Source organism: Papio anubis, chromosome 16 (assembly GCF_008728515.1).
Source record: "Papio anubis isolate 15944 chromosome 16, Panubis1.0, whole genome shotgun sequence".
Taxonomy (NCBI): Eukaryota; Metazoa; Chordata; class Mammalia; order Primates; family Cercopithecidae; genus Papio; species Papio anubis.
In genome coordinates this window covers 32,299,502-32,326,091 of record NC_044991.1, presented here as the reverse complement: position 1 = coordinate 32,326,091, position 26,590 = coordinate 32,299,502, and the positions used below count along the sequence as shown (strand labels likewise).

The window sequence follows — 26,590 nt, the reverse complement described above, 5'->3', positions numbered from 1 at the left end:
TTGAAATAATTGGTTGTAGGATAATTTAAAAAGCGAGGACAGGCTGGGCGTGGTGGTTCACACTTGTAATCCTAGCGTGATTACAAAAAGACTCCCTAAAGAGTTTGGGAGGCCGAGGCAGGAAGATCACTTGAGCCTAGCAGTTTGAGACCAGCCTGGGCAACATAGCGAGACCCCATCTCTTAAAAAAAATTAGCCAGGCATGGTGGCACATTGCTGTAGTCCCAGCTACTTGGGAAGCTGAGGTGGGAGGATCTCCTGAACCCAACAGCACTGAATCCAAGAACCCACTGCACTCCATCCTGGACGACAGAGTGAGACCCCGTTTCGAAAATAAAAAAACACAAAATTCACACTTTTTTGTCAGCATACATCATGATATTTGACTCTTTTTTTTTTTTTTTTGAGATGAAGTCTCGCTCTGTCGCCCAGGCTGAAGTGCAGTGGCGCGATCTCGGCTCATGGCAACCTCCACCTCTTGAGTTCGAGTAGTTCTCGTGCCTCAGCCTCCCAAGTAGCCGGGATTATAGGCATACGCCACCATGCCTGGCTAATTTTTGTATTTTTGGTAGAGATGGGGTTTCACCATCTTGTCCAGGCTGGTTTCTAACTCCTGATCTCAAGTGATCCGCTCGCCTCAGCCTCCCGAAGTGCTGGGATTAGAGGCGTGAGCCACCGTGCCCAGCTGACATTTGACTCTTAAATACTAAGCATGCATTGACTAGGAATATTATCCTGTACAACCACTTACCCATCATAGTTCTACAGAGAAAATATTTCATAATATTGTCTAATGCAAGTCCAAATCCAGATTTTTTTCCCTTATCACAAAAAGTTCTTTATCATTGTTTTTATTTTGTTGTTGTAAAAGGATAATAAGTTGTCTATTTTTATATTATTGATTAGAAATAATTTATTTGCATTAATAAAAGTATCATGAATATTCTTTCCCATTCCTGGATTCTTTCACTTTCTAAAAACATTTTTAATTAAAAATATTTCGAGACCAGGCGTTTTGGCTCATGACTGTAATCCCAGCACTTTGGGAGGCTGGATCGCTTGAGTTTAGGAGTTGGAGACCAGTCCGGGCCTCATCTCTACGAAAATAAAAAAAAACAAAACTGGCTGTGGTGGTGCGTACCTACAGTGCCAGCTACTTGGGGAGGGTGAGGTGGGAGGATTGCTTGAGCTCAGGAGGTTGCGGCTGTTATGAGCCATGATCATACCACTGCACTCTAGCCTGGGCGACAGAGTGAGAGCCTGTCTACAAACAAACAAAACAGGCCAGGCGCTTTGGCTCACCCCTGTAATCCCAGCACTTTGGGCGGCCAAGGCGGGCCGATCACCTGAGTTCAGGAGTTTGAGACCAGCCTGGCCAACATGGCGAAACCCCGTCTCTACTAAAAATACAAAAATTAGCCGGGCATGGTGGCGGGTGCCTGTAATCCCAGCTACTTGGGAGGCTGAGGCAGGAGAATCGCTTGAACCTGGGAGGCGGAGGTTGCAGTGAGTCGGGATTGCGCCACCGCACTGCAGCCTGGGCAACAGAGCGAGAGACTCTTGTCTCAAAAAACAAACAGACAAAAAAACTGTCCATCACTTTGTTAAAAGGAAATTTTATGTAGAAAATAGATAAAATGAGTAAGAGTGAAGCACTGTTTGAAAAATTGCCGTGGTAATGGGAGTTGAAGTTTAAGCAGGGCTGAGTGATGTGGTCGAGTAGTTAGAACATTCCTGGTATATAACCTGTGCGCAATAAATATTTGCTGATTGAATGGAGAAATAAACTCTGCAGGGTAGAAAGATCACTTCACTTTTGGTATAGAATGAACAGCCCAGAACCAGAAGGACAAGTTATGAGGGTAGGTTGGAGATGACAGGAGGTGAAGTAGAAAGGATAACAGATCGAATGAGAGCATGGATATGAGAATAGGAGACAGAAGTAATCACATGTGGTTGGACAATGGCTTGTAAGAGCGGAGAAGGCTAGCAGAGTGCGTCTTCAGAGCAGAGTGCATCTTCAGGGCAGTGTCATCCCGAGGGAGTGTTGTGGGAATCTGTGGCGGTTAGTGGGTGGGATCTGCATGCTAGATGTTACGCAGTGTTATATACAGTGCGTGGGTCATTCTCCACAGTGAAGAATTTGCTCCCTCCTAAAGAACTTTTATTTGTTTATTCATTTCATTTATTTATTTTTTTGAGACAGAGTCTGGCTCTGTCGCCCAGGCTGGGGTATAGTGGCGTGATCTCGGCTCACTGCAACCTCCACCTCCCAGGTTCAAGCGATGATTCTCCTGCCTCAGCCTCTTGAGTAGCTGGGATTACAGGCATGCGCCACCACACCTGGCTAATTTTTTGTATTTTAGTAGAGATGTGGTTTCACCATGTTGGCCAGGCTGGTCTCAAACTCCTGACCTCAGGTGATCCACCCGCCTTCGCCTCCCAAAGGGCTGGGATTACAGGTGTGAACCACTGTGTGCAGCCAAGAGCTTTTATATAGGTTAAAAAAAAATTGTATTTGAATCTAAATCCAAACCCTATGAATAAACACAAATTAATTTTTGTGGTGTTTTAACATAAAGGGAAATTTTTAGTAATGCAGCTGCGGTGTGCATCTGTAAAAGATGATGCTTTGTATTGTTTGGAACATTAGTAAGAGTTTCCACCATTTTGGGAAATTCTGTGCCGTGTCATCATCTTTGTCAGTGGTCCTGTTGGATTGTTCATGCAGCGCTGTGTCCGTCGGCCTCTGCACTCTCAGCTTGCATGGGGAGGAACAAGCACCTCTTTCATCTCCTGCTGAGGTCATGCGTCAGCATTTTCATTTTGACCTTTACTTTATTATATATTTCATGGTGTGTCTGCTTCTGATTCCAGTTGAGGAATACATTGATTATATTTATGAATGTAGGAATTTGTATCACCTGTTAATTGCATTTTGGTATAACAAAGTGGGGGGTGTTATAAACTATAAAATATGTGTTGTAAAGAAGGAGCATTGGGCCTGAGACAGCTGGACCACCGGCCTGGTATGACTCCCCGGGTCTGGCCCAGTGACTGCCTGCTCAGACGTTGCTTCCTCTTCATCGAGATGGGAAGATTAAATGAGGATTGAGTCTGGGGTGATGAGTACGTGAGGTCGTAAGTGTGGGACATGTTGAATTTGAGGTCTGGTGAAACATTTAATTTGAGTTATGCAGGAGGCAGTTGAGTGAGATTTGACCTTCTGAAGGGAGTTTTTGTCTGGGAGAAAATAACAGTAAACATTTATTGAGAGAAGTGGTGGTTAAGAATGCAGATTCTGGAGCAGACGGGGTTTGCATCCTGGTGCCATGCACAGTGCCTCTGTGACACTGGACAATTTACTTAACAGCTCTTCCACTCAGTTTCTCATCTTTAGAAATGGGAATAAACAGTAGTGCTTGTGGAGTTAATGTGAGAATTAAATGCCTTCAAGTTTGTAAAATACCCAAATCGTGCCAACTTATAAATTGTGTTCAAATTAGCTGTTACTATTCACTAAACATTCAATATGTGCCAAGGATTGTTAACATAGAATTATCTCATTTGGTAGTTACATTGCAAAACAATATTTTTATGAGATAATTGAGGCTCAGGGAGATTTAATATAGACTTGGGAGTCCTAAGTAGTAAAGTAATAAGGCTAACTTGGACAGGTTGAATCAGGTGATATTGGACTCCATCTAAGGTCCTCAGACCAACATGGTGAGCACCTCCTGGGAACTTGTTAGAAATGCAGTCTCAGGTCTCACCCTGGATCTGTCTACTCAGGTTCCCAAGTCATTACTGCGCACATTAAAGTGTGAGAAGCCCTGTGCTCAGAGATCTGAGCTGGTCAAGTTCAGCAGGGACAGAAAACGTGGAGGCCTCATTAATGGTATAGTAAAAGGCTCAGGAGGTGGGATGCCAGATGCCCATCCCGGCTTTAGCTCCAAGTCTTAGCTTTTGAAGCCTTGCAGTCTTTTTCTTTCTCTGGACCTCGGTTTTCTCATCTTTTGGTGAGGCAAGTTCTTTTTTAGCTCTAACATTTTATGGTTCTCCGTCCAAAGTCTTCTCCTGGGAAGATGCATCTTCTGATGGGTGCTTAGGGTTTGGATTAGTGGAGGAGTTGAAATAATGGTGATTTTTTTTTTTTTTTTTTTGAGACGGAGTCTCCCTCTGTCGCCCAGGCTGGAGTGCAGTGGCGCGATCTCGGCTCACTGCAACCTCTGCCTTCCGGGTTCACGCCATTCTCCTGCCTCAGCCTCCCGAGTAGCTGGGATTACAGGCATGTGCCACCACACCCGGCTAATTTTTGTATTTTTAGTAGAGTCGGGGTTTCACTATGTTGGTCAGGATGGTCTTGATCTCTTGATCTCATGATCTGCCTGCCTCGGCCTCCCAAAGTACTGAGATTGCAGGCTTGAGCCACCGCGCCCAACCTGTAATGGTGATTTTTATATGGGAGGGTGAGTATAAGTACACTCAGATGTGATTACACCATGAGTGTAAAATTGTGGATTTTACTACAGTAAAAATTTTAGTGTAATTTCATCATTTCTCAACTTTCAGTATTTGAATTTAAGGGAAAATTTGTCCAGAAATCTTGAAATTTAAGAAATACATTATTGGCCGGGCGCGGTGGCTCACGCCTGTAATCCCAGTACTTTGGGAGGCCGAGGCGGGCAGATCACGAGGTCAGGAGATTGAGACCATCCTGGCTAACATGGTGAAACCCCGTCGCTACTAAAAAAATACCAAAAATTAGCCGGGCGTGGTGGCGGGTCCCTGTAGTCCCAGCTACTGGGGAGGCTGAGGCGGGAGAATGGCGTGAACCCGGGAGGCGGAGCTTGCAGTGAGCCGAGATTGCACCACTGCACTCCAGCATGGGCGACAGAGCGAGACTCTGTCTCAAAAAAAGAAAAAAAAAAGAAATACATTCTTTTGGCATCTCTTTGAATTTTGGACCTCACATTTAATGCTGACATGCTAATGCTCACATGGTACGGTGTTTCATTATTATGCTTATCATAATTCTGCAGTTAGTGTTTTATTTACCTGTCATAGTTGGATGTATTTTATAATATATTAAGTTCTAAAGCACCATTACTTTTTAAAAAATCCGAAGTGCAGATTTGGCTTCCCCATTAGTCTTAGTTTCCTCATTTTCCTTCCTTTTGCCTGCAGGGACAGTGTCCAAAATGCACACCGTTTAGTGTGACTTAGGTATTGGGTAATATGTTTTATATCTAAGTGTTTTATTTACATTATCTTTCCTGTAGTTTCAAAGTAATCTTTAGGATTACCCTCAGCTGTTATGCCAAAATCAGATTAAGTGATTGAGGAAGAGGAGTTTGTATTTTAAAGACAAAGGTGTCTGGGAAGGGCAGAACTTGGTGGCAGCCAGTCACTGAAGTGTGTGGAGTAGATGAGGTCTGGAATGGATAGCAGGATACAAAGTCACTCAGTGAAGATGCTTGCGGGGTGTTGAATAAGGGTTAGAGAAGCTGGGCACGCCTCTCAACTCTCTTTATCCTTAGTAGGCTCTTGAGAAATGTCCTTTTTCTTGCGAGTCGTTTCATTTCTGAAGTCTTTGTTTTGTGGCAGAGCTGCATTCTGACTCTCGGGCTTAAGAGTGAAGGGAAAGACAGAAAGTCCGAGAAGGGCAGAGAAGACCTTGGAGGTCAGAGGGTTTGTTCTGTAAATACCTCGCTGCTTATCCAGGTAACTGGGATCTCACTTGCCTGTGTATAGTTCGTTGGCAGGATCCCAGGAGAGTCTTTTTTTGTTTTGAGACAGGGTCTGCCTCTGTTGCAGGCTGGAGTGCAGTGGCGTAATCTCTGCTCACTGCAGCCTTAACCTCGTGGGCTCAAGCAATCCTTTGGCCTCAGCCTCCTTAGTAGCTGGGACTACAGGCGCATGCCACCGTGGCTGGTTAGTTTTTTGACCTTTTTTTTTTGGGTAGAGATGGGGTCTCGCTATGTTGCTCAGACTGGTCTTGAACTCCTGGGCTCAGGGGATTCTCCCGCCTTGGCCTTCCAAAGTGCTGGGATTACAGGTGTGAGCCACCGTGCCTGGTCCCCAGGGGAGTCTTATTCTTTTTTTTTTTTTTTTTTTGAGACGGAGTCTCGCTCTGTGGCCCAGGCTGGAGTGCAGTGGCCGGATCTCAGCTCACTGCAAGCTCCGCTTCCCAGGTTCACGCCATTCTCCTGCCTCAGCCTCCCGAGTAGCTGGGACTACAGGCGCCCGCCACCTCGCCCGGCTAGTTTTTTGTATTTTTTAGTAGAGACAGGGTTTCACTGTGTTAACCAGGATGGTCTCGATCTCCTGACCTTGTGATCCGCCCGTCTCGGCCTCCCAAAGTGCTGGGATTACAGGTTTGAGTCACCGCGCCCGGCCGGAGTCTTATTCTTGCAGGATTTTCTGAAGACTTCTAGAACAAGTATGACTATGATTCAGAATCTTCATCTCCCCTAAAGAAAGAGTGTTCCAGAGGTAAGGAGGGACAGATGACAGAAATTGGTAGCTGAAGAGGTTTGTCTATGGATTCGTCTATTTCTTCATAATGCTTGAAATCAGAAGACCAGAAGAATATTTTTGCAACTTATTTTTAAAAACAGCTTTACTGAGGTATAACTGACATAATCTACCGCAAATATTTATGTGTACAATTTGGCAAGTTTTGACATATATATACACACTAGTGAAACCATCACCACAGTCAAGATGAACGTGTCCGCCTACGTCACGCAAGGGTGTGATATCCTTGTGTCCCTTTATAATCTCTTTACCTCCTATCTCGCCCCAGCCTGTGTTTCTCCCAGGGTGACCCCCCAATCTGCTTTCTGTCACTGTATGTTAGTTTACATTTCCTAGACTTTTACATGAGATATGCACTCTTTTGTTGTTGTTCCTCTTCCTTCTACTCAGTGTAAATAGAAATTCATTCATTCTGTAGCATGTGCCAATAGTTGATTTCCTTTTTATTGTTGAGTACTATGCCAGTTTATGGATAGATAGTATATAGTTTGTTTATTGAGTTCACCTATTGGCAAAAATTTGTGTACCATTCTTTGGACATACGCTTTCGTTTCACTTGGGTAAGTACCTGGAAGTAGAATGACTGGGTTATATGGTAGGTGAAGATATAACCCCCCACTTTTTTTTTTTTAACAGATGGGGTCTCACTGTGTTGCCCAGTCTGGCCTTGAGCTCCTGGGTGCAAGCACTCCTCCCCCTTCAGCCTCCTGACCACAGGTGCTCAACACCATACCCAGCTCAACATTTTAACTTTTTTTTTGTGAGACAGAGTCTCACTCTTTTGCCCAGGCTGGAGTGCAGTAGTGCAGTCTCAGCTCACTGCAACCTCCACCTCCTGGATTCAAGTGATTCTCCTGCCTCAGCCTCCCGCATAGCTGGGATTACAGGTGCCCACCACCATGCCTGGCTAATTTCTTGTATTTTTAGTAGAGATGGGATTTCTCCATGTTGCCCAGGCTGGTTTCGAACTCCTGAGCTCAGGCAATCCTGCCTGCCTCAGCCTCCCAAAGTGCTGGGATTACAGGCGTGAGCCACTGTGCCTGGCCAGCATTTTAACTTTTTGAAAAAATAAATTTATTTTAGAATCGTTTTAGATTTAAAGAATAGTTACAATGACAGCACAGAGAAAGACTTCATGTATATCAGGGCTTGGCAGACTTTTCCTGTGAAGAGCCAGATAATAAATATTTTAGACCAAATGGTCTTTCCTAGGACTACTGTGCTGATGTAGGGCAGACACTGCCATCAGACAGTGAGGAAATGAATGGATGTGTTCCAGTCAAACTTCATGAAAACAGGTGGTAGGCTGAATTTGGCCCTTGGATTGTAGTTTGCTGATCCCTTCTGTAAACCCTCCACCCAGCTTCCTCTAATGTTTAATCTTTCATAATCATGGTAAATTTGTCAAAACTAAGACATTCACATTCGTGCAGTACTGTGAACTAAACTTCAGACTATTTAGATTGTGACAGTTTCCCCATCTTTTCATTTCAGAATTTGTTCCTGCATTCCAGCTAACGTCGCATGTCTCCTTAAGTCTGTTGTCATCCGTTTGGACTCATTGATACTTATCTTTTGGATTTGAATCTAACACTGTTTATTTAGCTGCTCAAATTGTTTCAGCTTTGGCCATTGGGAATTCTTTCCGGCTGGCTCCGGTCTCCTTTAGACATGTCCTCATGTTTTTTCTGTTTTGGGTACTGCCATTGTTTGGCTACACCCGTTTTTTATCCATTCACCAGATGATGGATTGTTTTTGCTTTGGGATTGTTTTTGTTTGGGGCTACTGTAGATAATAGCCGCATGTATTTGCTTGTAGGTGTTTGTGTGCTTTCTTTTTTTTCTTGGAGAAATACTTAGGAGTAGGACTGGAGTTATGTTTTAACTTCTAAAGAAACTGGCAAAGTTGTTTTCCAAAGAAAACACACCAATTTCTGTTTTCAACAGTAGTGAATAAGGGGCTCTGATTTTTTCACGTCATCAATACTTGTTATTGCCTGTCCTTTTGATGATCACTATTCACTAGTGGGGGCAAAGGGCTATTTTAATGTGGTTTTGATCTGCATCTCCCTTATCACTAATGTTCACCTTTTCTGTGTTTGTTAGCTATTTATATCTTTAGTGATCTTTTAGTTAAGGTCTTTTGCACATTTTAAAATTGGACACTTTGTCTGTTGAGCTGTTTATGTATTCTGGTTTTGCTTTTTCGTAATCTAAGGTCACAAAGGTTTTTTTTCTTACGTTTTCTTTTAGAAGTTTTATTGTTTTAGATTTACCATTTAAGTCTGTGTTTCATTTTGAGTTGATATTTGCATATGATGTAAAGTACTGATCAAAGTTTGTGGGGTTTTTTGGGGGGGGGTAAGGGGCATGTGTTTAGGAGCATTTGTAGAAAAGACCATCCTGGCCAGGCACAGTGACTCACACCTGTAATCCTAGCACTTTGGGAGGCGGAGTCGGGAGGATCACGAGGTCAGGAGTTTGAGACTAGCCTGGCCAATATGATGAAACCCCATCTCTGCTAAAAATACAAAAATTAGCCAGGCGTGGTATCGCGCGTCTGTAGTCCCATCTACTTGGGAGGCCGAGGCAGAAGAATCGCTTGAACCCAGAAGGTGGAGGTTGCAGTGAGCCAAGATCGTGCCGCTGCACTCCAGCCTGGGTGACAGAGCGAGACTCCGCCCCCGCCAGAAAAAAAGAAAAAAGAAAAGATCGTCCTTTATTAGTTGCCCAAGTCAGTTTTCCATATACATGTGGGTTCATTTCTGGACTCTGTTCTATGTCATTGTTCGCTCTGTTCTGTTTTTGAGACAATATCACAGTAGCTTAATTAGTGTAGCTTTTAGTAAGTCATGAAATCAAATAATGTTAGTCCTCTCACTTTGTTCATTTTCAGAGTTGCTTTGGCTATTTTATATTTTTTATATTTCCATATGAATTTTAGAATTAGTTTATCAGTTTCTACAAAAAAAAGCTTGCTAGCATTTAGATTGGAGTTGTGTTGAATATCTAGGTCCATTTGTAGAAAATGGGCCTCTTAACACTATTGAGTCTTCTGACCCGTGATGATGGTACCTGTCTCCCTGTCTAGGTTTTCTTTGATTTCTGACAGAAAAATTTTATATTCAGATTCTCAACTCTTTAGCTAGCTCCCATCTTTTGTCAGAGTTATCCCAAAATACTTCATTCTTTTTGATGCTGTTACACATTTTTTTTCATAATTGAGATTTTATCGGTTGAGGATCAGTACAGACATTTCCATTTGTACCCAATTCTTTTTTTTTTTTTTTTTTTGAGACGGAGTCTCGCTCTGTCGCCCGGGCTGGAGTGCAGTGGCCGGATCTCAGCTCACTGCAAGCTCCGCCTCCCGGGTTCGCGCCATTCTCCTGCCTCAGCCTCCCGAGTAGCTGGGACTACAGGCGCCCGCCACCTCGCCCGGCTAGTTTTTGTATTTTTTAGTAGAGACGGGGTTTCACCGTGTTAGCCAGGATGGTCTCGATCGCTTGACCTCGTGATCCGCCCGTCTCGGCCTCCCAAAGTGCTGGGATTACAGGCTTGAGCCACCGCGCCCGGCCCTGTACCCAATTCTTAACCTATGTAACGAAATTCTAAAAAGCCATGTATCGTAATCCTTTTTTAAAGTTACTCCAGTGACTTTCCAGCTTAAGATCTGGAAGCAAATTTTCCTGAAGAGGCTCTCAAGCACCAGTATCTTCACATGTTAGTCAGCTGTTACACGTGGCCCACCCGTTCACAACCGAATGGCATGTACACTACATACTCAAATCTGTAATCTTTCACAGCACAGTAACAAAGTTATTAGGAAAGCAGGACTACCATAACCAAAGAGGTTACAGAGTGCACACGATTCTGACAGGGAGCGCCACGATCAAGGACTGGTTTTCTGTAGGAAACAATTCTACTAAAAAACAACATGGGAATAGAAGTAATTTAAAATGTTCAAGACATTAAATGCAGGACTGACTCCCTATTGCCATTTAATATGCTTTGTATTCTAGGATATAAAAACTAACCCCCCATCTATGGAATGTTAAGCTGGCACCCGAGACAGTCAGAGCCTCCCATAATTCAATATCCCACACTATTTTCTGGTTGTACCAAAAAATAAACAACCAGCAAATGATTTCACCTCTTAAAAAAAAAGCATTTACACTTAAAAAATGGGATGAGGTGGGTTTCCCTCCTTAAAAATGTTTCTAGAGCTACTGAAAAACTTGCATTTACAAAATAGTTAAGAAAAATATTCCTCTGGGTTGTACAAGAAGGGGAGACAGGGACCACTGGTAAGACATGGTATATGGTATTAATCAGACTTGACTTCTTTCTCTCCTGCTTCATCAGAGGCTGGACTCTCCGCAGTTTTCGTTTCCCCGCTTTCTGCAGGTAGATCTTCTTTAGTTTCTTCGTTAGCCACTTCGGCCTGTTTTCCCTTTGCTCCCCTTTTCCCTTTTGTTTGCACTTTTTTGTCTGAAGATTTATCCTTCGCTGCTGCCTTTTTCGGCTTCACTTCCACTTTTGCAGGAGGTTTAGCTGACAGCCGCGCCGATCTCCTCTTGGGCGCTTCCTTGGTGGCCCCTTCGCAGAGCTGACCTTCCTCTTGGGCATCCTGGTGGCAGGGAAGGCGCGTGGCGGGTGCCTGCAGGCCGAGAGCCTTCACGAAACTGGGCTGCCTGGCCACTGCCACTCCTCCTGCCGCCCGAGCCCGCTGTTACACATCTTTAAAAGTTTTCGGCCGGGCACGGTGACTCACACCTGTAATCCCAGCACTTTGGGAGGCTGAGGCAGGCAGATCACCTGAGGTCAGGAGTTGAAGACCAGCCTGGCCAACATAGTGAAACCCCATCTCTACTAAAAAAATACAAAAAGTAAGCTGGGCATGGTGGCGGGCGCCTGTAATCCCAGCTACTCGGGAGGCTGAGGCAGGAGAACCTTTTGAACCTGGGAGGTGGAGATTGCTGTGAGCCGAGATTGTGCCGTGGCACTCCAGCCTGGGCAAAGCAGCGAGACTCCGTCTCAAAAAAAAAAAAGTTTTCAATTGTTTGCTAGTATATAGAAATAGCATTGAGTTTTGTATATTACTCTTGTATCTGTAACCTTCCTAAACTCACCTCTTTTAGCAGCCTGTTCGTAGATTCCATTGGATTTTCTGCATAGATGATCATGTTGTTTGTAAATAAAGATAATTTTGCATTTTTTTGCAATGTGGAGGCCACTTACTTCTTTTTCTTACCTTATTGCACTGTCTAGAGCCAACCATAAAATGTAGAGGCCAGAGTAGACATCCTGGTCTTGTTCCTCATCTTAGAGAAAAAGCATTCGGATCTTCCCCTTTTCCCTTTCGATTTTTTTCCTGCAACCATGGGTTATTTAGAAATATGAATATATTAGAAGTGTATTAGTTATTAGAAGTGTAAAGAATATTAGTTTTGAAATATCTGGAAAATTTCCAGAGAGCTTTCTATTAATGATATACCTAATTTAACCCACTTTAGTCAGACAACATATTTTGTATGACTTGCATCCTTTTAAATGTATTGAGACTTGCTTTATGGCCCAGAATATGGTGTCTCTTGGTAAACGTTTCATATTCACTTGAAAAGAATGTGTAGGGCTGGGCATGGTGGCTCATGCCTGTAATCCCAGCACTTTGGGAAACTGAGGCAGGAGGACCATCTGAAGTCAGGAGTTCGAGACCAGCCTGGCCAACATGACGAAACCCTGTCTACTAAAAAAATGCAAAAATTTGCCAGGCAAGGTGGCGCACGCCTATAATCCCAGCTACTGGGGAGGCTGAGTCACGAGAATCACTTGAACCCAGGAGGTGGAGTTTGCAGTGAATCGAGATGATGCCACTGCCCTCCAGCCTGGGTGACAAAACAGGACTCTGTTCCTCCCCCCAGGCCTCCCTCCAAAAAAAAAGAAAAGGAAAGAATGTGTATTCTGCTGTTCTTGGCTAGAGTATCTTATAAATGTCAGTTCACAAACTTCTTTATCTTTTAATACAATGGGGTGAAATATGAAATGATTCATTTGCCTTCCCCAAATTCTTAGCGTGAGTCTGGAAATCCTGCCAGCTCTTTCTTCTAGCTGAAGAGCTGTCTCCTGATTGGAATGACAGCTTTGAACTGGAAGACATTATTTCATTAGTGCACTAATCAACCACAGAGATTACCTGATTGGCTGCTTAATAATTAAATGAAGTTGCTTGTAATTCTTTGAGCATACACAGAACTAATTAAATTAACCCTTTACTGCCTGACATGCCTGGGGTATTCTCGTGTGAAAATGGAGGAACCTACAATCCTTCTTGAACACTGGTGAGGTAAACAAGCAGATGTGTCAGTCAGTTTCCAAGGGAAGCACCTTGTATAAGAAGCATTTAAGTGCAAATCAAACAAAAAATGCAGATTCAGAAACTACAGTCCTTTGACAACTTATTAGTTTATTAGCCGTGTTCTTAAAGCTTCATGGAAAGCTTTTATACCAATACTTTCTTTGGATAGAAATTTAAGAATAACTCTTTTCATAGCCACTTACTGTCTTTGAGGAGTTTGTTGTTGTTGTTGTTTTACGGATCTTTCAGTGTAAAATGGTTTCCCTAGTTATTTCACTATAAGCTTGCATCAGCTTAGTGAGATATAGAGCAAGGCAGGTGAAAGAGAGTACTGGGCTATAATCGAAAGAGGCCGGGTGTGGTGGCTCACGCCTGTAATCCCAGCACTTTGGGAGGCCGAGGTGCGTGGATCACCTGAGGTCAGGAGTTTGAGACCACCCTGGCCAGCATGGTGAAACCCTATCTCTACTAAAAACACAAAATTCGCCAGGCATGGTGGCAGGTGCATGTAATCCCAGCTACTGGGGAGGCTGAGGCATGAGAATTGCTTGAAGCTGGGAGGCGAAGATTGCAGTGAGCCGAGATCACACCACTGCACACCAGCCTAGGCAATAGAGTGAAGCGCTCTCTCTCTCTCTCAAAAAAAAGAAAGAGGCCGTGAATAGAGGGCCTTATTTTAGCCGCAGGTTTTAGGTGGATGATTGAGGAAATTAAGATAGGAGAAGTTAGGCACTTTGTCTGACAGTGGTTCTCGACAGGGGGTGATTTGCCCCTTAGAGGACTTTGGCAGTGTCTGGAGACAGTTTTGGTTGCCACAGCTCAGGGGAAGAGGGGTGTGGGTAGAGGTCAGGAATATTGTCACATAGCCTACAGTGCATAAGACAGCTCTTCAGAACAGCAACAAAAATCATCTAGTCCAAAATGTCAGTACGGCTGAGATTGAGAAACCCTGGTCTGAAGCCAGCTTTTCTTGAGTTTTGATTAGAACATGGGTGTCCAAAACTGTACCTCTGGTGACTAATAATCTTGTCATCAGTTGTGGGTGATCCCCTCTAAGTTATTATTTTTATTTTTTCCAGTTCATTTGTTAAATTGGAGCAAAATTTACGTAACGTAAAATTAATTGTTAACCATTTGAAAGTGTACGATTCAGTCACATTGAGTGAATTCAATATGTCGTGCAGCTGTCGTTTCTATCCAGTTCCAAGACATTTTTATCACCTCAAAAGGAGAGACCCTGTACCCCCCCCTCAGCCCCCTCAGCCCCCAGCCCCCGGCATCCACTCGTCTGCTTTCTGTCTCTGGATTCTAAATTATTTTTATGTTTGCTTCTTTGTGATGCTCTGGAAAGAACACTGGTCAGGAAGTCAGCAGCGTGGACTTCACATCCCAGTGTCTCCATTCTTCCTCTCGCTAGCGGTGTGATTGGGCAAGTCATTCATCTGTTGTACGCCTCAGTTTCCTTTTCATTTATGTGGCAGCTGTCATGGTAGCCAGAATGCCATTTTTTTCTAAGTAAGATCTTTAAAGTCTGAAATTCTAGCCCACGTGTTGTTGGCTCAGCATTTTTGTTGGACATCTGTAACAACATTTTTAAGCCTACACTGATTGCTTTCTCACCCAAGATGTTTCTGAAGCACCATTCCAGGTCCTGCATTAGTGTCTTTGGATTGGTTGTTGCTGGGAATGAGAAGTTAATGTTACTATCAGTTCAGATAAAAGGTTAGCGAGGTAAAGATGCCACCAACATGTTAGTTCATCCCATAGCTAAACATAAGTATATTTTGGGTTACCTGATTTAGCACCTACCTTGTGTTACCTTGTATTCATAAAACAAAAGCAAGCATAGTATCTTGCTGTCTTCCCATTGTTGCATAAAACCCTCCAGTGGCTTTCTCTTGCATTTAGAATAGTCTAAATCCCTTACCATTGCTTAGCGGGCGCACAGAAACTTTCTGCATCTTCTGCCTTCCTTGCCTCGTACGATTCTCTCCCAGCTTTTTAGCTTATCAGCTTGCTTTTCTTCTCATAAAGACTCTGAACTTTTTAGGGGCTTTGCACCTGCTCATGGTTTCCAGCTCTCAGCTCAGATGTCATCTCAATGAATGAAACATGCCTTGATCAGCCTATCTATAGCTTGTTCTATTTTATTAATTCCAAATAGGTGTTTTGTTTTGTTTTGTTTTGTTTTGAGACGGAGTCTCACTCTCGCCCAGCTGGAGTGCAGTGGCATGATCTCGGCTCACTGCAACCTCCACCTCCCAGGTTCAAGCGATTCTCGTGCCTCAGCCTCCTGAGTAGCTGGGACTGCAGGCACCTGTCACCACGCCCAGCTAATTTTTGTATTTTTAGTAGAGATGGGGTTTCACCATATTGACCAGGATGGTCTCCATCTCTTGACCTTGTGATCCGCCCACCTCCCACCACACCCAGCTAATTTTTGTATTTTTAGTAAAGATGGGGTTTCACCACATTGGCCAGGATGGTCTCAATTTCTTGACCTCGTGATCCGCCTGCCTCGGCCTCCCAAAGTGCTGGGATTACAGGTGTGAGCCACCGCACCTGGCGTAATTTTAAGTAAGTTTTATAAAGAGAGTAACACAATGAATTCCTGTCACCCAGTGTCAGTGATTATTAACAGTTGTTGTTAATCACCCAGTGAAAAGTATGCCCTCGCCTCTCTTCCCAACCCAGTCAATCTCTGTCATATTTAACTCTTTTCTGTTTCCTTCTTCTGGGGTTACCTTTTTGGTTTACTTTAGTCTGTTTTTTCCCTAAGAATGTGAGTTATATCAGAGCAGGGATCTTCTCTATCCTGTGCATTCTTGTATTACATTACCTAGAATTGTCCTATAGATAGTAGATGTATTCAATAAATATTTTCTGAGTGAATGAATGAATGAATGAATAAATGAAATAAAATTTCCAAAAGTAAGGACTGTCTTTTATCCATATTTGTATTCTGAACTGTGTCTAGTAAAGAGCTTCACACATATTCGATCAAGTGTTTGCTGTCTGCTATTTTTTTATTTTGTATTTTTGTTTTTGAGACAGAGTCTCGCTCTGTTGCCCAGGCTGGAGTGCAGTGGCAGGATCTTGGCTCACTGCAACCTCCACCTCCCAGGTTCAAGCAATTCTCCCACCTCAGCCTCCCGAGTAGCTGGGATTACAGGCACATGCCACCATGCCTGGCTAATTTTTGTATTTTTAGTAGAGATGGGGTTTCACCATGTTGGCCAGGCTGGTCTTGGACTCCTGACCTCAAGTGGTCCGCCCGCCTCGGCCTCCCAAAGTGCTGGGATTACAGGCGTGAACCACTGCACCCAGCCCTGTTCACTATTTTTTTTTGTCGTCACTGCCCCCCTCTACTAGTAGATTTGTTTACATAGCGTAAGCCTTGTCAGGATTTTTCTAATGGGAGGAGAATGGTATACTTTTCTTTCATTTACTTTCTGACTCCCCACTTGTATAATAAACACAAGCCTTTTTTTTTTTTTTAGGCAGATTCTTGCTCTGTCGCCCAGGCTGGAGTGCAGTGGCACAGTCTTGGCTCACTGCGGCCTCCACCTCCCAAATTCAAACAATTCTCCTGCCTCAGCCTCCCGAGTAGCTGGGCCTACAGATGTGTGCCACCACACCCAAATTTTGTATTTTTAGCAGAGATACGGTTTCACTATGTTGGCCAGGATGGTCTCGAACTCCTGGCCTCGTGATCTGCCCGCCTCTTCTTCCCAAAGTGCTGGGATCACAGGCATGAGCCACCGAGCCCGGCCAAAACAAGCTTTAATTGACTAGAAATTTTTTTCCTTGCCAGATTCACTTGATGGTTGTCTCTGCATGGGTAATTTATAACACTTTCTAGAAACCCACATTTGTCTTTCTTTTCTCTGATTCATTGTTTCTAGAGCTAGGGAACGTAAAAGCTGGAAAGGATGTTAGAGATAATTTAAGTTTAACTCATAGTTTTACAGATGAGGATGTTGCCTAAGGTCATATAATAGGTAGTGAGTTGAATTGGGATTAGAACCAGTAGAGCCAAGCCTAGCAGTTAATAGGAAGCCCAAGACTTAATCATTTTCTCATTGTTTCACATTTACGAGTTCTGTTTTATCAGTTGGATTGTTAAGTTCTTTGTCATGACTGACCGTGTATTATATTATGCTCTTTTAGTACTTTGTATGGCCTTTAGCATTAGGCACAGAATAATGTTTTTGGATTGAGAGTCATGTGAAGGCATTGCTTTAGTTGAAAATAATTTAATTTAATATTATATTTCTACCTGCCTTATGGGAAGAGACACCTGGAGGGCAAATCTTGATTACTTGTGCAATGGGTATGTAAAAAGAATTGGGAATGGGACAGATGAGATGGAGAAAATTAACAGAAGGCTGCAGATGGTGGCTTAGCACTTTGGAACGAGTCCATCAGTTCCTGCTGTCCAATCCAGTGTGAAAGATCCATCTGGGCCTCCCTTGAGTGCAAGAATGTGATGTAATGGACCTGGGATGTGCAAGCTGGGTTTCACTGAAAGTAATTATCAGGCTGGGTCGGATAGACTTGGAAATGTTAGATATAAGATACACGATGGGAAGAACTCAAGACTTGGGTTAGGCAGGTCCTTAATATAGGACCTATCTTACCATTTATCTAGTAAAGTCCAGACCCTTGGCACCTTGGTCCTTGTTTTTGTTTTTTATTAAAATATTTTACATAAATGTCAAAATTTAAAACAGCACCTTTCTCTTTCAAAAAAATTATTGTAAACATTTTAGGAAATTGAGATAAGCAAAAAGAAGAAAATAATTATAATTACCTCGAGCCTATATAGGTCTACCCATGTATATATACAGATACATATAAAATGTATCAATATATGATATACATTTTTATGGCTTTTTAAAGGTAATATATAATAAATGTTTTTCATGTTAATATGTAGATCTAATGTCACTGTAATTCAGATATGGCCATGCTGTCATTTATTGCCTGTTGTCGGACGTCAAGGTTTTTTCCAATCTTAAATGGACTAACAGTGCTAAGATGACATCTCTGTGTAAGTGTATATACATGACTCTTTCCTTAGGATGTAACTTCATAGTGGAATGTGTAATCTCAAAGTCATGTACTAGTAAATTTCTAAAATATTCTAATGGCCAGTATTCTGTAGTGTCATGGCTAATACTCTCAAAACTTCCCTTATTTCTTCTGCATGTTAAATAAACAATGATCCGTAGCTGTGGCTGCAGTTCTGTTTATTATAACTAGAAAAGACTGGGGAAGGGTCATTTCTGTTTGTTGAGTCTGGTTCCCCAAAATACAGTAATAGAAATTGTCACCATTGATTCCTGATAACGTGATTCAGTCCAGTTGGTAAAGTCACCCTGCTGCTTAGAGTTGCATGTCATTTTCAGTTTCTAGCTCTTCTTTCCTTGTTCATTCCCTGCCCCACCCCCACACTCTTAACTACTTTGTGTGCCCGAAGCAGGCCTGGGTTTGGCTTGGCTCCCATTCTTAGGGCTAAAGAGGCCTTTGGCTCCCAGCTCCTAATTCGGTAGCATTTGCTGATTTTCACATTGTGGGGAGAGATGAGGGCTGTTTCTGCCCTCCTACCTTCACCAGAGGTAAGTGATGGCAGGTGTTGCTATGGGGTCAGAGACCAGGTAGAGAACCCCCTTTCCAGAGACTCTGCTGAAGGAAAATTAGGACTTCGGAGTTTGAGGAAACTGTCCCTCAGCCTGCCTGGAAAGCTCTTTGAAGCCATTCTTGAGTCTCCATCCGCCTCGTATTGTGTCTTTGTGTGGAGACAGGTGGCGGGCGGCCTTCTGGGTGAGGGGGATGGAACCATGACCACCTCCTTGGGAGGCATCGTGCAGAGCCTTTCCTTTCTCGTGGCAGTGTGGGTGCGACCAGTCTATGTATCTGTGCCTCCACATTCTGTTCTTTGAGGATGATGATGCTGCTTTTTTTGCAGCTAGGCTGCAGTCGGACTTCTGATTAGACATAGTTAAGTTTTCCTCAGGAGATGCCTGACATCCTCTTTAAAACTGGTCTGAGGTTGAGAGTGCCTGGCCCTATCCTGCACCCTCTCTTGGGGCGCACATGCCTTTCTTTGGCCTTGTTGGGAATACTCTTTTGCAGAGCGTTTGGTCTCCCTGGAGTCAGTGGAGAGGCTGGTGGTAGATGAGGGTATGAACCTCCCATAAGGGTAGTAGTATCAGAAAAGTATTTTTGTGGGGAAAACACAGAGGAGGGCGAAGAAAGCAGGTTGATGGTTCTAACCTTGGAGAGTGTGGAGGAAAACAGGGTACTGACAGCATCAGAGGGCACGACATACTCCTTTGCAGGATTTCTTTGTTTCCAAGCAAATACCCTATAAGATCTGGAGTCAGTCCATTTCAATTGCTTTTAATTGTTTTGAGGCACGTTCTTAGTGTATTGCTGTGTCTTGGCCGTGATTACCTCACTTCCTTAAGCTCACTATTTCTGCTGCTGCCTGGCTTGCGGACTCCATTAACATTGTTCAGACCTGGGGATCTCAGCATCAGGGACAAGAGGTAGAGAGTCCTTCACTGCAGGACTCTACCTGTCGTCTTTCATTTGGTAGTCAGTATGACATTTTGGGCCTGCTAACCAAACTGTTCTGTAAGCTAGATATGTGGTCTAATTTCATGTGCATGTGGAAGGAGGATTATTATTATTAATTTTTGAGACGGAGTCTCGCTCTGTTGCCCAGGCTGCAGTGCAGTGGTGCCATCTCTGCTCACTGCAAACTCCGCCTCCCAGGTTCACACCATTCTCCTGCCTCAGCCTCCCAAGTAGCTGGGACTACAGGCACCTGCCACCACACCTGGCTAATTTTTTGTATTTTTAGCAGAGACGGGGTTTCACCGTGTTAGCCAGGATGGTCTCGATCTCCTGACCTGGTGATCCACCCACCTTGGCCTCCCAAAGTGCTGGGATTACAGGCGTGAGCCACCACATCCAGCAGAAGGAGGATTATTAATCACTCTAGATCCCTAGGAGACAGAGATTCTCAGTATTGACAGAGTTTTAAAGTGTATTGCAGGTACTTTATTACTGATTGTGAATTCCCTAAGTTGGCAAATTATATACCTAAAAAAGTTAGAGTAGATGCAAAGTTATTTTTATAATATTCTCACTCACATTTTCACATGCTCTCTAGGACGGGAGAAAAATGGTTTGGGTGAGGCGTTGGGGGCAGTGGGAGTGGATTATAGCCAATACCCCCCAAAGCCTGTGTGTGATTTATCTTGAGCCTTTCTTAGTGGTGTGCCTGTTAGGGGCATGCTTACATGTTTAAGGCATCTATTTGTCTCCAGTGATTAATTTCTGAGGTGTTTATAAAGTGAGAATCAATTTTAGACAGTGTAAAATATATGATATACATTTTTACTAAATTGTCTCTTACTTGGGGCATAGGAATATGTGTAAGATGAATGGTTAATTCACTTAGAAGGCATTCGTGTTGGTGCCTTCAGTGCCTAGCGGCAGGTACTCTAAAGTTATTACATGAATGAATATGAACCTTACCTGTTAACAGACATATGGTTTGTAGTCTCAGTTATTGACTTTTCTTTATTTTTTCAACTGAAACGAAGTTTCTCTTCTTCTTCTTTGTTCTTCTTCCTTCTTTCTTCTTGAGACAGGGTCTCTGTCGCCCAGGCTGGAATGCAGTGGCACAATCTCAGTTCACTGCAACCTCTACCTCCCAGGCTCAAGCCATCCTTCCACCTTAGCTTCCCAAGTAGCGGGGATCACAGACGGGGGTGCGCCACCTTGCCTGGCTAAATTTTGTATTTTTTTGTAGAGATGAAGTTTCGCCATGTTGCCCAAACTGGTCTCAAACTCCTGGGCTCAAGCGATCTTCCTGCCTTGGCCTCCCAAAGTGCTGGGATTACAGGCGTGAGCCACGATGTCTGGTCTACTGTTTTTTAATAGTTCATTTAAATTACTGTGCCTTTTACAGTTGGTATCTACACCATGCATAGGATAAAATGGGGAGATGTCTTCAAGTAGTGTGGGGAAGCCTCCGACAGTCAGGAAAACCCAAGTCTGGGCCTGGGTGGACCAGCACTGATTCTTACTTTTGCCTTAGGCTATCGTCATGAAATGGAAGGTTTGTGTTTCTAAGTGGGTCAGAAATTGGAACTTTAAAATGTTGGTTGCAGCAATTTTGGTTTATCTGTTCTTTACTTTCATCTACAAATAATTTGAAACTTTTATCTCTCTGTTGTTTGTTCATCAGTCCATCAATCCATCCATCCGTTGGTCCATTGTGTAGCGTCTGCTGGAACACACCTTCCTCTTAGATTTAATTTTTTGTTCATTGGAGATTTGAGGGCTCATCACCAAATCCAGAGATCCAGGTTTCCCAGTACAGTCATGATTTCTGGGAAGAAACTGTTTTCAGGATTGTCATTAATGTTTCCAGGCCCTTCCTAGTTTTGTGTGAGAATAAAATGGTGACAACATGAAGTCAGCAGTCAATGTGAAGGGAGTTTGGGTGTCTTGCTTAGTGAGGTAACTTAAAGGGAACCCTTGAATATGACTCTCTAAATAGTGACAGATCTCTTATAAAATCTGTTGACATATATAGAGTTAAAAGGTAAGCTAGAGACATGAAGAAAGGAGCAGTGATTTATATTTATCACTTCCTTAAAATGATTACTAATATGGAATTTAGAATTTCTTTTTGCTTTGTGAGTCAAGAAGATGGAATATGTATCTACTTTTAGTTGGGTTTTTTTTTTCTGTACCTTTATTGTCGCTGACCTTTTTTTGTATTTGTTTCCTTTGCCCTCAGATATTGACAAATTGCATCCTCCTCATTAATGCTCTGAATGATAAAATGGGTAAAACCAAATAGGATGTTGGTTAGGATTTTGGTCCCACAATCTAGGCTATGGGAGTTCAAATCTTGATCATACTATTATTATTATATTGTTATTTTGAGACAGAGTCTTGCTCTGGTGGCCCAGACTGGAGTACAGTGGCACCGTCTTGGTGGGTTCAAGCAATTCTCGTGCCTCAGCCTCCCTAGTAGCTGGGATTACAGGCACCTGCCATCATGCCCAGCCAATTTTTGTATTTTTAGTAGAGACATGGTTTCACGATGTTAGCCGAGCTGGTCTGGAACCCCTGGCTTCAAGTGATCTGCCTGCCTCAGTCCCCCAAACTGCTGGGATTACAGGCGCGAGCTACCACGCCTGGCATTGATCATACTGATATAGATGGATCGTGATTCTTCCCATTTGGAACCTTAGATTGTGTCACTAGCTTTACTTTTTTTCTTTTTTGCCTTTCTTTTTTTTTTGAGATGGAGTCTAGCTCTGTCGCCCAGGCTAGAGTGCGGTGGCACAATCTCGGCTCACTGCAACCTCCGCCTCCTGGGTTCAAGTGATTCTCCCGCCTCAACCTCCCGAGTAGCTGGGATTACAGGCGCCCACCCAATTTTTGTAATTTTAGTAGAGACAGGGTTTCACTGTGTTGGCCAGGCTGGTCTCGAACTCCTTACCTCATGATCCACCCAGCTCGGCCTCCCAAAGTGCTGGGATTACAAGTGTGAGCCACCACACCCGACCTACTTGTTTTCTTTTTAAATAAATAAAGCACCATTGGATACTAAATGTGCGGATTTATGATTATATCCATATAGTAGCTCCTTAAAAGTGTCACGGTATGAATCTTTTAAAAGTCTCTTGACACGTATATCACACTGACATTGTTGTCAGATTCGGGTTTTTTTTTTTTTTTTTTACGACAAAGGGACTTAAAAAAATCTTTTAAGAATTTAACTTTATCACATATAGTGGTAGATGTTTTACCCTTGCTAGTTCTTGAAGAAACTTATTTTTCGATTGGCTTTACTCCATGCGTTTCCCAAGTTTCTGTTGTAGGCATCTGAATAGAAATGGCATTTAGATAAATTTAAATGTAGGCCTACCACAACCATTGACTGGCACTATCTTTATAACAACTTAAAAAGCTGTACTTAGTGAAAGTAATATTAATCACTGTCTGGTTTTGACAAGACTTGTAAAACGGGAGGAAAAAATAATTAGGTTAAAAGTGTTATTGCTACTATTTCTGCTTAGGATGAAAAGTAAAATTGTGGCTCTCTGGAATTTACTTGGAAGCGGATCTTCTGGATAGCTGAGATTTCCATATAGTGGAGTTTACTACTGTTTACTGCTTGTGGCCTGAAAAAAAATTTTTTTTTAATTGATACGGGATCTCGCTATGTTGCCCCAGGCTGCCCTCCAACTCCTGGCCTCAAGCTATTCACATGAGTAGCTGGGACTATAGGCAGCATTCCACAACACCCAGCCTGGCCTCTTATTTTATTTTAGTAATTTTTTGAGACAGACCCTTGTTTTTCACCCAGGCTGGAGTACAGTAGCGTGATCTTGGCTCACTACAACCTCTGCCTCCCGGGTTCAAGGGATTCTCATGCCTCAGCCTCCCTAGTAGCTGAGACTATAGACACGTGCCACCACGCCCAGCTAATTTTTTGTATTTTTAGTAGAGACAGGATTTCATCTGACTCTGATTGGTCAGGCTGGTCCTGAACTCCTGACTTCAAGTCATCGACCTGACTCGGCCTACAGAAGTGCTGATATTACAGGTGAGAGTCACTGTGCCCGGCCCTCAATTTAAAATTTTCTGCTTTTGAGAAGCATCTTGATAGAACATATTATACTTCTTATCCTTAAAAAAACCACACACACACAAAAACCAATAATCTTTGAGGTATAATTTGTATACAATTAATTACACAGATTTTAAGTATACAGTTGAGTTTTGACAACTGTATACAAGTGTATAACCACCACCCCCAAAAAAATATAAATCATTTTCATTCCCCAAGAAAGTTCTCTCATGGCCTGTGCAGTCAAATCTGGCCCACCACACATACCCTGCCCCAGGCAGTGGCTGATCTGATTACTCTCACTACAGATAAATTTGTCTGTCCTGGAAAATAAGTGGATTCATACCATATGCAGTCTGTCTTGTCCTTCCCAGGCTAATGTATGGGATATACTTTTATCTAGTCCCAGTAATTGTGCATCCTCAAGCCTGTGTGTTCCTGCCCTGCGCCGTAGCCTAGTGGTTCATTTTCGTACTCTTGAGCTGTCTTTGTCTTTGCCTGGAACTGTAGTTGCCCCACAGTTAGATACTGGGAGAGGGAGGTTTCTATTGCGCCTCATGTCAGAAACCAACTCCCTTTTACTTGCATCCTTCCACATACACTTTCCTAATAGTTTTCTGTTTCTGTTATAATTAGCTGTGAGCTGTGCAACCATGTAACTAAGTATTGTTTAGTCTTTCTGGTCTCCAGATGAGCTATATAAAAATGAGGTTAGGTCAGTCTCGCTGTGCGCCAGGCACTCGTGAGGGGCAGCTCCTCTAGTGCCCGGCGTCAGACATGGCAGAGGCGATGGATTTGGGCAGAGATCCCAGTGGACCCATCCATTCCTGGACTCTGTGGGAGAGAGGGAGGAGGGCAGCTCCGTGTCCTTCCACGTGGGGCCCAGCCCGGCCGAGCTCATCCTGCAGGGTGGCCGCACGGTCGGTCCAGGAGCCTGGGAGGCGCGGGCGGAAGCCTTGGGCCACTTGGTCTCCACAGGGTGCATCCTGGACTGGTGGAGCGCAGCGCAGCGAGAGGCTGGAGCTGGAGCCTGGGCCCCGCCTCGCCTCAGGGGACACTGCTGGGAGGCAAAGCCGGGGGCCCTGGCCAAGGGCGCGGCGGAGGCGCCTTCCCTGATGCAGATGACCTGGCTGTCCTGACCAACGTGAGGGAAAACGCCTGCTCGCCAGCTCTGTCCCCAGCAGCGCCTTGTGGAGAGCTCGCCCAGGCAGCCCTGGTGGCGGGGCCAGGAGCACCAGCGCTTGCCAGGGGGCGCCCGGGGCGCGCCTCCTCCCGGAAGCTCCAGCGGAAGACCGGAGCGGGCCGTCGGGCCGCGGATAACTGCAACCGCAGACAGAGAGAACTCCAGATTGGCCTGAAGAAGAGCCTGTGAAAGAAGAAATCCAGGAGAGCGAAGGAGCGGTGGAAAAGATGCTTGCAGAAGCCACCCGGGAGTTGGAGGAGGTGGTGGTGGATGAGAACCCTGATTCTGAAATACACTGAACAATGTGTGATGATGATCCCCCATGCCTGAGGAAGACTCAGAAACAGGAAGAAGAAGGTTTCTCCACCGGAGGTGGGAGCTGCCATTATGATCATTCCGCAGTTAATGGAGAAGTGTAACTTGGATCTATCGACAGTTACACAGGCCTTCCTAAGCAATGGTGGTGAGCTGAAGGCTGCTTCCTCCCTCCTAGCATCCGGTCAGAGCTGATGGATAACCCATTTGGTCCCAACAAGGTGACAGAGATTTGCAAAAAGATGACGAGGATAGCAGAGAGGCACTGGTCAAAAAATTTGGTGCTCAGAATGTAGCTCAGAGGATTGAGTTTCGAAAGAAATAATTGGCAAGATAATGAGAAAAGAAAAAAAGTCATGGCAGATGAGGTGGTTAAAAAAATCGTGGCCATTGATCTTTAGAGAGTTCTTGCATTGAAACTGGCCCTTATCTTCTGGCCATTGCTGCTGTTGCTCTGTGAGTCCTAGATTTTGTAGCCAAGCAGAGTTGTAGAGCGGGGGATAAAAAGAAAAGAAATTGGATGTATTTACAGCTCTCCTTGAGCAAATATCAATATTTATGAAAGGAGAATTTAAACCAGAGAAGAGAAAGTATACGTAGCAGTAATCCTTTGTTTGAATGGAACCATTGATGTATTAGTGACAAAAGTCAAAGGAAATTTAGGGGGCATAGGCCATTTCAGGCAGCATAAGTAATCTCCTACCCTTTGGTAGAAGCTCCTTTAGGTTGTGATAGATTCCAAATAAAGAATTCAGAAATAGGGGAAGATTTAATTATGAGGCCTTGAACATGGATTATCCCCAGACCCTTGTCATTTCTCTCAGTGAGCTCTGATTTCTAGACTGCTTTGAAAACGCCATATTCATTTTGCTAACTTAGTATTTGGGGACCCTGTTCCTTGGCTGTTCTTTACTTGGAACCCTTCTCAGTCAAGTCTACAGGATGTCTTTCTTTACCCACCACTCACTCAATTTTGTTTAAAACAGTTGCACGCAACCCTAAGGAGTCTCAAGAATAATCTTACTTGGTTTATGTGTTATTTATTGAGCATAGTTTGTCCCAGCCGTTGTGTTAAATCATAAAAATTAGTGGATTGACTCCACTTTGTTGTATTGTTTTCATTACTGAAAATAAATATAACTTTGTATTTGAAAAAAAAAATGAGGTTATGAGATGAGATGATAAAACACAGTAAAGTTGTACCTCAGTGTTTTGATTTAGGGCTTTTCTGCTCATCTTATTGATACTTTTATCACTTTAATGTTTATCCACATGCATTTATCACTTTATTATTATCTTCAATAAACTGTAATTTCTAGAAAAGTTTTAGATTTGCAGCAAAAATGGAAAGGAAGGTACAGAGATTACATAACTTCTATTGCTCCTGTCCCTTACCCACATCGATAGGTATTGTGAGGACCTTATAATGATAGTCCTAATTCTTTCCTCCCATTCCTGTATTGTTGCTGTCCGTCATTTCACTTAGATACATGTATAAGTACATATGAGTGTATATAATAAAATACAT

General features: G+C 43.5%; 1 protein-coding gene and 2 pseudogenes across 4 annotated transcripts in view; 2 read left to right on the top strand and 1 right to left on the bottom strand.

Moving 5' to 3' along the window:
• The window catches only part of LOC101007004 (cat eye syndrome critical region protein 2), a 203,050-nt gene that overhangs the window by 32,117 nt on the left and 144,343 nt on the right, over positions 1-26,590 (top strand). The window lies entirely within an intron of this gene.
• LOC108580689 lies at positions 10,816-11,166 on the bottom strand (annotated as a pseudogene).
• Positions 18,481-26,211, top strand: LOC110740599 (annotated as a pseudogene).